The sequence below is a fragment of the Saccopteryx bilineata genome, chromosome 1 (genome assembly GCF_036850765.1).
Source record: "Saccopteryx bilineata isolate mSacBil1 chromosome 1, mSacBil1_pri_phased_curated, whole genome shotgun sequence".
Taxonomy (NCBI): Eukaryota; Metazoa; Chordata; class Mammalia; order Chiroptera; family Emballonuridae; genus Saccopteryx; species Saccopteryx bilineata.
In genome coordinates this window covers 86769135-86782918 of record NC_089490.1, presented here as the reverse complement: position 1 = coordinate 86782918, position 13784 = coordinate 86769135, and the positions used below count along the sequence as shown (strand labels likewise).

Genomic DNA, 13784 nt, shown 5'->3' with positions numbered 1-13784 from the left:
TTTTATAACTAAACCTCAGAAGTTCACACACCCAATCACTTCATTTTCAGTCTGGAACCAGAGCAAAAAGGTTAAGTGACTTGCTCTGGCCAGTGGCACAGTGGACAGAGCATCATCCTGGAGCACTGAGGTCTCCAGAGGAATCCCCAAGGGCACCACCTCAAGCGCAGTCAGGGCATGCATAAGAAGCAATCAAAGGGTGTACAACTAAGTGGAACAATGTGAGTTGATACTTCTCTCTCTCTCTACCCCTTCCTTTCTCTAAAAAAAAAAAAATTTCCAGTGACTTGGACTTATTTTACAACATACTACTAAACACACTGCCTTTTATTAAGACAGAAAATGTTTTGGAAATTAAAAACGAAGAAAAGTGGCCTGACCAGGTGATGATGCACTGGACAGAGCACTGAACTGGAACACAGAGGACCCAGGTTTGAAACCCCGAGGTTGCTGGCTTGAGCACAGGCTCACCAGCCTGAGCACAGGGTTGCTGGCTTGAGTATGAGATCATAGAGTTGACTCCATGGTCACTGGCTTGAGCCCAAAGTTCGCTGGCTTGAAGCCCAAGGTTTTTGGCTTGAGCTCAAGGTCACTGGCTTGAGCAAAGGGTCATTCGCTCTGCTGTAGCCCCCACCAGCCCTCAACCCCCCACCCCCAGTTAAGGCACATATGAGAACACAAAAATCAGTGAACAACTAAAGAACCGCAACAAAGAACTGATGCTTCTCATCTCTCTCCCTTCCTGTCTGTCTGTCTCTATCTGTACCTTTCCCTGTCTGTCACAAAAAATAGAAATAAAAAAACGAAGTAAAGTGCCTGACCTTTGGTGGCACAATAGATACAACACTGACCTGAGGCACTAAGGTCCCAGATTTGAAACCCCAAGGTCGCTGGCTTAAGTGCAGGCTCAGGGATCGCTGGCATCGACATGATCCCATGGTCAATGGCTTGAGCAAGGGGTCACTAGCTCAGTTTGAGCCCCCCAGTCAAGTCATGTATGAGAAACAATCAATGAACAACTATAAGTGCTGCATCTACAACTTGATGCTTCTCATCTCCCTTCCTGTCTCACTTGCTAAAAAAAAAAAAAATTATTATTCAGACTGTTGTGTTGAGAATAAAGGAAAGAGTGGAAGCTGAGCATTTAGTTAAGAGGTACAACAATCATCCAAGCAAGAGAGTACAGTGGCTTAGACCACAGTGGCAGCTGCAAGGATAGGTGAGAACTGGTTGATTTTGGATATATTTTAAAAGTAGGTCCAGTAAGTTTTCCTAGCAGACTGGATCTGAGGAATGAGAAGAGAAAGATAAGATTAAAAGTTTTGACCAGCCTGACCAGGCGGTGGTGCAGTGGATGGAGCGTCGGACTGGGATGCAGAGGACCCAGGTTCAAGACCCCGAGGTCTCCAGCTTGAGCACAGGCTCATCTGGTTTGAGTGCAGGCTCATCTGGTTTGAGCAAAAGCTCACTAGCTTGGACCCAAAGTCGCTGGCTGGAGCAAGGGGTTGCTCCATCTGCTGAAGGCCCGTGGTCAAGGCACATATGAGAAAGCAATGAACAACTAAGGTCTCGCAATGAAAAACTGATGATTGATGCTTCTCATCTCTCTCCGTTCCTGTATGTATGTCCCTGTCTATCCCTCTCTCTGACTCTCTCTCTGTCCCTGTGTAAAAAAAAAAAAAGAAAAAAAAAAAAGTTTTGACCAGAGCAACTAAAAGAGTATAGTTGTCATTAAGTAAGTCAAAGAAAGCTTCTAGTGGGAGGAAAAAAGTTTAGAGGAAACGAATAGTTTACTTTTAGTTTCCTATACGTTGTTTGAAACATTTGGCTTTCCAACTTTTCCAACAGATAAATAGGGCCAGGTTGATAAAATAATGATTTTTAACATTTCTATTTTAGATGATAAACCATAGGTTTTATTTGTCCTAAAAGCTACAGTTTTATAAAAAATTAATTTCAGCAGTTATAATATACACAAAAAAGCTACTCATTAAATTGATGCTGATTAATTCCCAATGACCATATCTTGTAAAGCTGTAGATCAAGACTGAAATCCATTCTAATTCACAGTCACAGGTATGGGATCAAATCTCAGTCAATGAAGAATAATAATGAAATAGAATGAGCTCCGGGCATCTGTTACCTACACTGAATTCTTCATCTTACCAGCAATTGAAGAACTCCAGTGGTTGGTCCTAACATTATCAACTACAGTCTGACATATTCCTCTTATACTAAACACAAATTACTCTACCCTTCTGTTCCCTGTAAGGTCCCCAAAAAATCAGGTCTCTAAAGCCTGAGAACAAACACATATAGGAAGAACAACAATACAGAGAGGAGCCTACCCAGGACCAGCACTATTTCCACATTATGGGTCAAGGTCATTTGAGAAATCACAAAATCATATCATCTCAGACTTTGAAAGGAATCATCATGTGTCAACAAATATTTTCCAAGTGACTGTGAGCTAAATGCTATGGATACACAGATGATTATGACAAAATTCCTATTCAAGGCATTATGTGCTAAGTACTTTAATAGAGGAATTAACTAAGGGTTACAGGAGTATAAAGGTGGAAATAAAAGAGCAGCTTTTCAAAATAAATTGCCAAGAATTAACTTGGGATCACCACAAGCACCACCTCCTATCAATCTTACATGCAGAAGACGATGCGGTGAGTCAGGTTAAGAAGAAAGCAAGGTTGCAATTCTTGTAGGGTTGGAACTTCTTTTTTTTTTTTTTTTTTTTTTAGAGAAACCAGTTGAAAGGAACTTCTAACCTCTTAGAAACAGGGTCTTGTTCTCTTATGTACTTGGTTAAAGAAAATAGAGGGGGTTATGATCATTTCTATCCCCCTTTATTTTCTTTTCACAAAAAAAAACCTGGTATGAGAAAATATCATTCTAATCCAACCATTACTTTCTTATTACCAATCTCTCCACATTTTATAAAACAGTACTTAAGCCTTTAAAATATTTGCTGGAAGAAAACAGTGCCTTCTCACTCTGGACAGTTAACTCGGGAGCATCATCCCAATACATGTAGGTTGTGGGTTATATCCCTGGTCAGGGCACATACAGTAACAGATTGATGTTCCTATCACTCTCTCTTGCCCTCTCTATAAAAAGTCAATAAAAAAAATTTTTTTTTAAAGAACCAACTAATGAATGCAAAAATAAATGAAACAAGAAATCAATGTTTCTCTCTCTCCTTTCCTCTCTCTAAATATCAACATATAAGTAAAAAAAGAAGAAAATAGTGCCTTATCTTCACATCCTAAAGGAACTTTTATTTATCGTAGGCTACTTACAGAGGTCTAGGTTACAACTTGAACTTCTACAGTAAAACTAACTGGAACCACTTCCAATGCCATTTGACTTTTCCTCTGGCCCAAGCTCTAAACTCTCCACCTCCTAAGGCTTAGGAGTCTTTCTAGCTCTGAGTCTTCTGGCACTCAACTTTTCATTTTGCTGCTAATTTTACTGACTCTCAGGAATTCAGCCACAAAGCAGTAAAAGAACCTACTCTATTAATTCACAAACTATATTTCATTTTCATTTTCCAGACAATCTGAAAGGCCTGTAATGCACAGTATGAAAAAGTGTCATCTAAAAAAACATACATATATAAATTTTTAAAGTGTCAACTGTCTTTATACATCTCCAAAACAAAAAATTTATCTCTGACATGACTTTTTACTGATTAGTAACCTTTAATAGAAACATACTTTGCTATGATCACATATTCCAGCAAACTGCTGCTATTTCAGCAACTACAATGGAGTACATGCTTTCAATAGTGAGTCAGGCCTTTGGAAGTGGTTTAGCACACGGAAATTCACCAGCTGGCATCTACAATTAGATTCAAGGAGACAAATGGAATTTTTTATCAGGTTTTTCCAAGAGTTAACCAGTTCTTAAATTGATTATACATTTCTGAAGTATTTACAGATGAAATCATACATCTTGGAATTGTTTTAAAATATTGAGGAGGAAAGGAAAAACAAGGTTTAAACAAGATTGATTATGTGTTGATAATTACTGAAGCTGGGTGACAGTCCATATTGGTGGTTCATTTTGTTAATCTCTTTATTTTTATATGTGTTTGAAATAGTCTATAATAAAGATTTTTTTTTTAACTTGAAAAACAAATACAGAACAAAATAATTCTTGGGACCAATGAGCTCCATAATCCACCAGAGTAAAACTGTTCATTTCTTGCCTGGCCTGTGGTGGCACAGTGAATAAAGCATCGACGTGGAATGCTGAGGTCACCAGTTCAAAACCCTGAGGTTGCCAGGTCAAGGCACATATGGCAAGTAGTCAAACAACAACTAAAGTGAAGCAACTATAAATTGATATTTCTCATTCCCCCCACCTCCTCTCTCTGTAAAATCAATAACTAAAATCTTTTTTAAAAATTAAAAAACTGGGCCCTGGCTGGTTGGCTCAGTGGTAGAGCATCAGCCTGGCGTGGAGTCCCAGGTTCAATTCCCGGCCAAGTCACACAGGAGAAGCGCCCATCTGCTTCTCCACCCCTCCCCCTCTCCTTCCTCTCTCTCTCTTTCCCTCCCTCAGCCAAGGCTCCACTGGAGCAAAGTAGGCCCGGGCGCTGAGGATGGCTCTGTGGCCTCTGCCTCAGGCGCTAGAGTGGCTCTGGTTGCAACAGAGTGACGCCCCCTGGTGGGTGTGCCGGGTGGATCCCTATCGGGCGCATGCGGGAGTCTGTCTGCCTCCCCGTTTCCAACTTCAGAAAAATACAAAAAAAAAAAAAAATTAAAAAACTGTTCATTTCTTAAGACATACCTCGATTCTAATACATTTCTCACTGAACAAATATTTATTGAGCACAACAACCATGTGCCAGGCATCAACCTAAGTACTGAAGATGCAATGATAAACTAAATTCTATCTGCCTGAAGTAACTGAGTAGTCTTATGAAAAAAGCAAGCACATGGTGTCATAGACAAAACAAGAGAGAGATCTCATCTAACTCTCCCTAGTCAGGAAAAAGCTTCCCAGGCACCATCTAAGTTAATTCTGAAAAATTCAACCCAAATAACTGAATCATTTCTTTTTTGTCCATATACACTTTTATCACGTCATAGAACAATAAGTAAATAAATGCCTGCTCCTTTCTCAACTAAAGTATTCATTTCTCTATAAAGCTGAAATTATCAAACTCATTCATTCAACAAATATTTATTAAACACCATGCACCAGAATGTGCTAGACAAAAAAATAAAATATGGTCTGCCCTAGTGGACTTTATAATCTCAGACCACAGGAAGACAAAAACAAATAAGCAAGCTATCAAGAAGAAAAATAATTTTAAACCTCTCCAAGCTTTTAGGAAACAAAGAAGGGACTTCGTGAGCAGAAAGTACCAACTTTTTCGATAGGGTAATAAGGAAAGTTGAACCAATGCAGGCAGAGGGATGACAGGATGATAATGTAACTACTGAAGGGTAAAGGAATTCCAGACTAGGTGGTGAGATCTGCATAGATAAAAGCATGCTTACAATGTAGGTTATGGGAAGAAATCTTGATTGTTTTTTTGTTTGTTTCTTTGTTTGTTTGCTTTTTGAGAGGCAGGGAAAGAGAGACAAGAACACGGAGATGCTCCTGTATGCGCCCTGACGAGGAAACTGAACTGGAATCTCCACGCTCCAGGACAACACTCCAACCAACCGAGTATCCAGCCAAGGCTTTTTTTTTTTTTTTAAACACAGAGAGGAAGAAAGAAAGAGGGGAGGGGAAGGGAAGCATTCATTTGTTGTTCCACTCAATCACGCATCCATTGGTCGCTTCCCATGTATGCCCTGACCAGGGATCAAACTTTGTTGTCCTGAGTTTAACCAACTAAGCTTTTTAACCAACTAAGCTAACTAACCAGGGAGAAATCTTGGTTTTAAATGCTGGGAAACCATTGGAAGTAAGGGCTTTAAGCAGAGAAGTGACATGATTCTGTTTATGTTTTCAAGATCATTCCTGCTACTCTGAAGGGAATGAATTGAAAGAAATAACAATTTTTACCAAGAGGAATTTTAGATGAGTAAAACCAAACACCAAAACTGATTTTGGCCAGTGAAAATCATTTCTGCATCCACTAACAATCTAAATCTTTTAAATTGCCTGCTTAGTCCAGCTTCACCTACAGTTTTGTTCTGTTTTTTTGTTTTTAATGCTTACAACCAGTAGGTCATGACCTCTGAGGAGTCTCTGGGAAGTTGAAACAAGCCCATATGCCTAGGGGTTAGCATTCTTCTCATTCTCCAATTGCCAGTCAGATTAATTTTCATTTACTCCTCTCCTATTCCACAGTGTCCTGACTGAAAGGAAGGGAGAAGGGGACTTCCTCAAGTGTTTCAAGAGACAATAAACTTTACTGAAAAGATGATAAGGAATGTGATTGCATAACTTTTCTTCTCATTGCCAACTATGTTCCAGGTAAGAATTCCACTATGAAAGTATGGTAATTCTAATTTTCCTGTCCAAATTATCCCAGAAAGCTGCCTAAAGCACATCCACTTATTTCTGCTTTTTAAAAAGTTTCCTCATTCCAAAACTGAAACAATAATAAATTTTGTTTTTTTCCTGAAGTTGGAAACGGGGAGGCAGTCAGACAGACTCCCGCATCCACCCAACCAGGATCCACCCGGCATGCCCACCAGGGGGTGATGCTCTGCCCATCTGGGGCGTCGCTCTGCTGCAACCAGACCCATTCTAGCACCTGAGGCAGAGGCCATAGAGCCATCCTCAGCACCTGGGCCAACTTTGCTCCAATGGAGCCCTGGCTGTGGGAGGGGAAGAGAGAGACAGAGAGGAAGAAGAGGAGGAGGGGTGGAGAAGCAGATGGGCGCTTCTCCTGTGTTTCCTGGCCGGGAATCAAACCCGGGACTCCTGCAAGCCAGGCTGATGCTCTACCACTGAGCCAACTGGCCAGGGCCAAGAATAAATTTCTAATAGCATTTGTAATTGATAAGGAAAGAAAAATAAATTCCATTGTTAATCCCTGGGGCATGTAAATAAGAAATCTTAACTTAAAAAATGTCAAAGTAATGGCTGCGTGAGAGATACCCTTGATCTCTCCCCTTAAAATTTCAATAAATTGAACAGCTATAACTCAGTGAGGGGACCCCAGCTGGGCCCACAGGCTTACCTGAAAGATATGCACATCAAATCAACTAAAGGAAATAACAGGGCCCTGGCAAGTGGCTCAGTGGATAGAAAGTCAGCCTGACATATGAATATCCCAGGTTTGATTCCCAGTCAGGACACACAGGAGAAGCGACCAACTGCTTCTCTCCCTCCCCCTCTCCCCCTTCTCTTCTTCTTTCCCTCCCACAGCCAGTGGCTAGATTCATTCAAGCATGGCCCTGGGCACTGAGGATAGCTTGGATGGTCCAAGTGCATCAGTCTCAGGTGCTAGAAATAGCTCAGTACTCAAGCATCAGTCCCAGACAGGGTTACTGGGTGGAGCCTGGTCAAAGAGTATGTGGAAGTCTGCTTCACTATCTCCCCTCCTCTCACCTAAACAAACAAAAATTAAAAATGATTTTAAAAAAACAAAAACAAAAAACGAGACCCATGGTGGTGCAGTGGATAAGGCAGTTCGAAACCCTGGGCTTGCCTGGTCAAGGCACATAGAACAATCACTCAAAGCATTGAACAGCTAAAGTGAAGCAACTATGAATTGATACTTCTTACTCCCCAACCCTCTCTCCTCTCTCTGTAAAATCAATAAACAGTAAATAAAAATCTTAACAAAAACTAATTATTTTAAAAAGGAAAAAAAAAACTGCCCTGGCCAGATAGTTCAGTTGGTTAGAGCATTGTCCCAAAACACAGAGGTTATAGGTTCGATCCCTGGTAAGGACACATACAGGAATAGATTTGTGTTCCTGTCTCTCTCTCTCTCTTGCTCTCTCTCTCTCTTCCTCTCTCTACAATCAATAAACATTTTTAAAAAAAAAAGAAAAAGAAAAGAAAAGAAAAAAACAGCCTGTCCAGGTAGTGGCTCAGTGGACAGAGTGTTGACCTGAGATGCTGAGGACCCAAATTCAAAACCTCGAGGTTGCCAGCTTGAGCATGGTATCATTGGCTTGAATGTGGGGTCACCAGCTTGAGTGCAGGATCATGAACATGATCCATGGTTACTGCCTTGAAGCCCAAGGTAACTAACTGGCTTGAGCAAAAGGTCACTGACTTGGCTGGAGCCCCCTCCCCAGTCAAGGCATGTATGTATGAGAAGCAATCAATGAACAAGTAAAGTGCCACAACTACAAACTGATGCTTCTCATCTCTCTCCCTTTCTCCCTCCCTCCTTCTCTGTGCCTTAAATCAGTGGTCCCCAACCTTTTATGGGCCAAGGACCAGTTTAATATCAGAAAATATTTTCACAGACCAGCCTTTAGGATGGGACAGATAAATGTATCATGTGACCAAGACAAGTGCCAAGAGTGAGTCTTAGACGGATGTAACAAGGAATCTGGTCATTTTTAAAAAATAAAACATCGCTCAGACTTAAATATAAATAAAACGGAAATAATGTAAGTTATTTATTTTACCTCTGCGGACCAGTACCAAATGGCCCACAGACCAGTACTGGTCTGCGGCCCAGGGGTTGGGGACCACTGCCTTAAATGACATACTCGACCAAATGGAGATAATAGACATTTACAGAACATTTCATCCCAGAACATCATATTATACATTCTTTTCCAGTGTGCAGGGAACATTTTCATGGACAGACCATATGTTAGGCCACAAAACTAACCTCAACAAAATCAAGAAGACTGAAATTACACCAAGCATATTTTCTGACCATACGGCTCTGAAATTAGAATTCAACTGTAAAAAGTAAGTAAAGATACCAACAAAAATGTGGAAATTATATAACATACTTCTGAAAAATGACTGGGTCAAAGAAGAAATAAAAGCAAAGATCAAAAGATATGTACAGGCTCTGGACAACTGGCTCAGTGAATAGAGCATCAGCCCAATGTGCAGACGTCCCAGGTTTGATCCTCAGTCGTGGTACACATGAGAAGCAACCATTTGCTTCTCTTTCCCTCTCTCTCCCTCTCTTGCAGCCAATGGCATGATTGGTTTGAGAGTCGGCCCTAGGCAATGAGGACAGCTCAGATGATTCGAGCGTCAACCTCAGACAAATATTGCCAGGTCGATCCCTGTCGGGGCACATGCAGGACTCTCTCTGTCTCCCCTCCTCTCGTTAAAAAAAAAAAAAGATATATACAAACAGTAATGACAATACAACATATCAAAACTTCTGGGATGCAGCAAAGCATTCTATAAGAGGGAAGTTTATATCATTACAGGCTTATATCAAGAAATAAGAGAAATCCTGGCCTTGGCTCAGCGGTAGAGCATCAGCCCGGCATGTGAAGTCCCGGGTTTGATTCCCAGTCAGGGCACACAGGAGAAGTGCCCATGTGCTTCTCTACCCTTCCCCCTCTCCTTTCTCTCTATCTCTCTCTTCTCCTCCCACAGCCGAGGCTCCACTGGAGCAAAGTTGGCCCGGGCACTGAGGATGGCTTCACGGCCTCCGCCTCAGGCTCTAGAATGGCTCCAATTGCAGTGGAACAATGCCCCAGAGGGGTCGAGCATCGCCCCCTGGTGGGCATGCCTGGTGGATCCCGGTCGAGTACATGTGGGAGTCTGTCTGACTCCCCCCTCCCCCCACCTCCTACCCCACTTCTCACTTTGGAAAAATACAAAAAAAGAAAAATAAATAAGAGATATCCCAAGTAAACAACCTAACACTACATCTTGAAAGAACTAGAAAAAGAAGAATAAAGGCAACCCAAAGTCAGCAGAAGAAAGAAAATAGTAACTATTAGAGAACTAAACATAATAGAGAACCAAAAATCTATAGAAAAAGTTAATTCAAAGAACATGTTGGTTCTTTGAAAAGATCAATTAAATTAACAAACCCCTGGCTAGACTCACTAAGGAAAAAAGAGATGACTCATATAAACAAATTCAAAATGAAAGACAAGAAATTACCACAGACATCATAGATATACAAAGGATTATACTGGAATACTATTAAAGATTTTATGACACCAAATTCAACAATCTAAAAGAAATGGATAAGTTCTTAGAACTATACAATCTTCCTAGACTGAGTCACAAAGAAGTGGAAAGCCTAAATAGATCAATAGTGAGGAAACAGAAACAACTATCAAAAACCTCCCCAAAAATAAAAGTCCATGACCAGATGGCTATACTAGTGAATTCTACCAAATACTTAAAGACTTGGTACCTATCCTTCTCAAAGCCTTCCAAAAAAACAGAAGAAAAAGCAATACTCCCTAACACATTTTATGAGGTCAACATAACCCTGATACCAAAACCTGGTAAGGATAACACAAAAAATGAAAACTACAGACCAGTATCTCTAACAAATACAGATGCAAAAATCCTGTCTACTCCTCTCTTGCTTAAAAAAAAAAAAATGGGGAGAGGACCTGAACATTCTTCTCCCTAGAACAGTACAAATGGCCAACAGATACATAAAAATTATTTGAGGCGTGACTTGTGATGGAGCAGTGGATAAAGTGTTGGCTTGGAACACTGAGGTCGCCATTTTGAAACCCTGGACTTGCCTGGTCAAGGAACATATGGGAGTTGATGTTTCCTGCCTCCCCCCAGCCTTTCTCTCTCCTCTCTAAAATGAATAAAAAAAATAATTAAAAAATTATTTGAAATCAGTTCTATCATTTAGATGTTTCTGAGACTCAAACTCTGGGATTAACAATCTACTGTAATTAAAATTGAGATGGTGTGAAGTTGCAATGATTGCTGGAGTACAGTGAAAACTATAAGGATCAAATGAAAATCATAGGAGGGCCCATAAGAGTCATTTAACTTAATGCTCTTATTTTACAGAAGAAAAATCTCAGACCAAAATGGTTAGAAAACTTGCTCAATATTATATAGCTCATTAGCAACAGAATGAGGTTTTTAAAGCCCCAAACCTATTGATGCCCTGTTAGCCAGCTAATTTCTAATAATAGCTGCTACTTAATCAGCTAATTAAAACATGCCAGGTGCTGTATTAATGATTTTACATATTTATGATCATTTAATCTCACCCAATCCTATGAGAAACACATTATCAAACCCATTTTATAAATGTGAAAATCAGAATTCAAACTCAAGTCTGTCTGATTCCAAAGTCCTTGGTTTCAACTCCTACACTATTACCTCTCTACCTTCCATTCATTCATTCATTCATCAAACACTTGCTAAGCAAGTCAGGTACTATCTCAGCCATAAAGGTACTAGTAATGAAGATGGGCAGGGTCTCTGTCCTTACGGAGTTTATGGTAACAGTTAAAAAATAAAATAATCACTTCAGGTATGACTTGGTAAGTACTGTGGGGGAAAAACAGCAATGTAATAATAACTACAGAGGCAACATTATACTACCAATATTACATGAAACGCTAAAAATATAAAACACTACCACCTCACATCAACTGGGATGGCCACCATCAAAAAATAAACACCTTGGCCTGTGGTGGCGCAGTGAATAGAGCGTCAACCTGGAACTCTTGAGGTCACTGTTCAAAACACTGGGCTTGCCCGGTCGAGACACATATGACAAGCAAGCAACAACTAAAGTGAAGCAATATGAGTTGATACTTCTCACTCCTCCCACCTCTCTTCTCTGTAAGGTCAATAAATAAAATCTTTAAAAAAAAAAAATAGCCTGACCAAGCAGTGGCGCAGTGAATAAAGCACTGGACTGGGACGCGGAGGCCCCAGGTTCAAAGCCCGAGGTCACTGGCTTGAGTGCAAGGTCAATGGCTTGAGCAAGGTGTCACTTGCTCTGTTGCAGCCCCACCCCACCCCACCCCCAGTCAGGGCACGTGTGAGAGAGAAATCAATGAACAACTAAGGAGACTAAGGAGCCACACAAAGAATTGATGCTTCTCATCTCTCTCCCTTCCTGTCTGTCTGTCCTTATCTGTCCCTCTATCTGTCTCTCTCTCTATCTCTGTCACAAAAATATAAATAAATAAAAATAAAGGATACGAACTATTTAAAAAAATAAACAAAGGCTCTGGCTGGTTAGCTCAGTCAGTGTCAAGCTTGCAGGTTCGATACCTGGTCAGGACACATACAGGAGGTGATGAATTCACAACTAAATGGAACAACAAATGAATGATTCTTTTTCTCTCTCTCCCTTCCTCTCTCTCTAAAATCAATCAAGGTAAAAAAAATATAAGCACTGGTAAGAATGTGGAGAAAATGAAACCCTTATGAACTGTTAGTAAGAATGGAGAATGAAAGTACATACTATAAATTTAACCTTAGTGAAAATGACTAACCAAGATTCTGAACCCATCAACAATAACAGGTATTTGAAAAAGTATATTCTGAAAGGCAGATAAAACTATTGTCTTCTTTCTTTAGTATAATATTAATTCTAGTATGAGTATAAGTAGAAACAGCTCCAACCAGAACAACCTGTCAACAAGAATAGATGTTTCCAAATTAAAATAAACCACCAAGATTACACACCTATGCAATTCCAATGCCCACTTCTTTTCCCTTGTCCCCATATTCCTGTTAAGTTTCTCTCAGCCCTCTGATATCTCAGCACAGAAGCAAACTCTGACCACTGTACAGGGAAAGGCACTTCATTAAGCTCTCTTACTGGACTCAGATTGCTGCTGTGGGAACTGCCTCCTCTTAAATTTCTGAGGTATTATCAGATAGAAGCAGCTCTTAATCTCCCTGGCTTCCTTTTCAGGTGCATGTGCCAAGAAAAGGTGGAGAAGAAAAACAGAGGTCCACAGTTATCTGAAGTATTTCTACTTTCATCCATTATAGACTCTGAATTGCATATTCACCTTCAGGCTAGAATTACCATCCATATTCTTTTATTTACTAAACCCCTTGGTACAGATCTTATATTAGATACATAGAAAAATATTGAGTGTACTTACTACCCCCCAATGAATATGATGTTTATAGGAAGAAAAGGTCATGAGAAAAAATAATTAAGTAAATGGTAGTACAGGGAGAGGAGAGTATGAAAACAAGTTTGAGGTTGTATTAATGAAGGAGAGTTATTCTATAAAGGAGGTAAGCCTCAGGCTAACTTAAAAATTAGACAAGGACAGAGTTTGGAGAAGGAAAGGAAGAGACTGTTCAGAGAATTCAAGGCAGCCTGATCAAAAGTCAGGAAAATAACAATTATCAATACAGAAAGATAAAAATAAAAATGTATTGAATAGTAATTCTGCTTGGTGACCTATTAAAGTATCCATTAGCCATAACCCAGTTTAATGAAAACAGTATACAGCTATAGACTAAGTTCAAGACCAAGAAGTAATTTGCTTCTAGCAACCAAATTAAGTCAGTCCATTCATCCCTCAGAGACTGTACCTGAAAAGGAAGAAATCTACCATCTCTATAGCTATACCAGGCGATATTCTGAAATGTTTGCTTCCTCTTACCAGACAAGTTAGTATGTACAGAGTTTGTTATTAAGCCTATGCTATTTTTTCAGACAGCAAAGTTAAAGAAATGGTAGCTGGGACAGATTCTAAGAAGAGCTTAACCAGCCTGACCAGGCAGGAGTGCAGTGGATAGAGTGTCAGACTGGGACACTGAGGACCCAGTTTCGAAACCCTGAGGTCGCCAGCTTGAGCACAAGCTCACATGATTTGAGCGCAGCTCACCAGCTTGAGCCCAAGGTCGCTGGCTTGAGCAAGAGGTCACTTGGTCTGCTGTAGCCCCCT

General features: G+C 40.3%; 1 long non-coding RNA gene across 1 annotated transcript in view; it reads right to left on the bottom strand.

Moving 5' to 3' along the window:
• LOC136324431 (uncharacterized) overlaps window positions 1-13784 on the bottom strand; it is an 85536-nt gene that overhangs the window by 51363 nt on the left and 20389 nt on the right. The gene's annotated exons all lie outside the window — the stretch shown is intronic.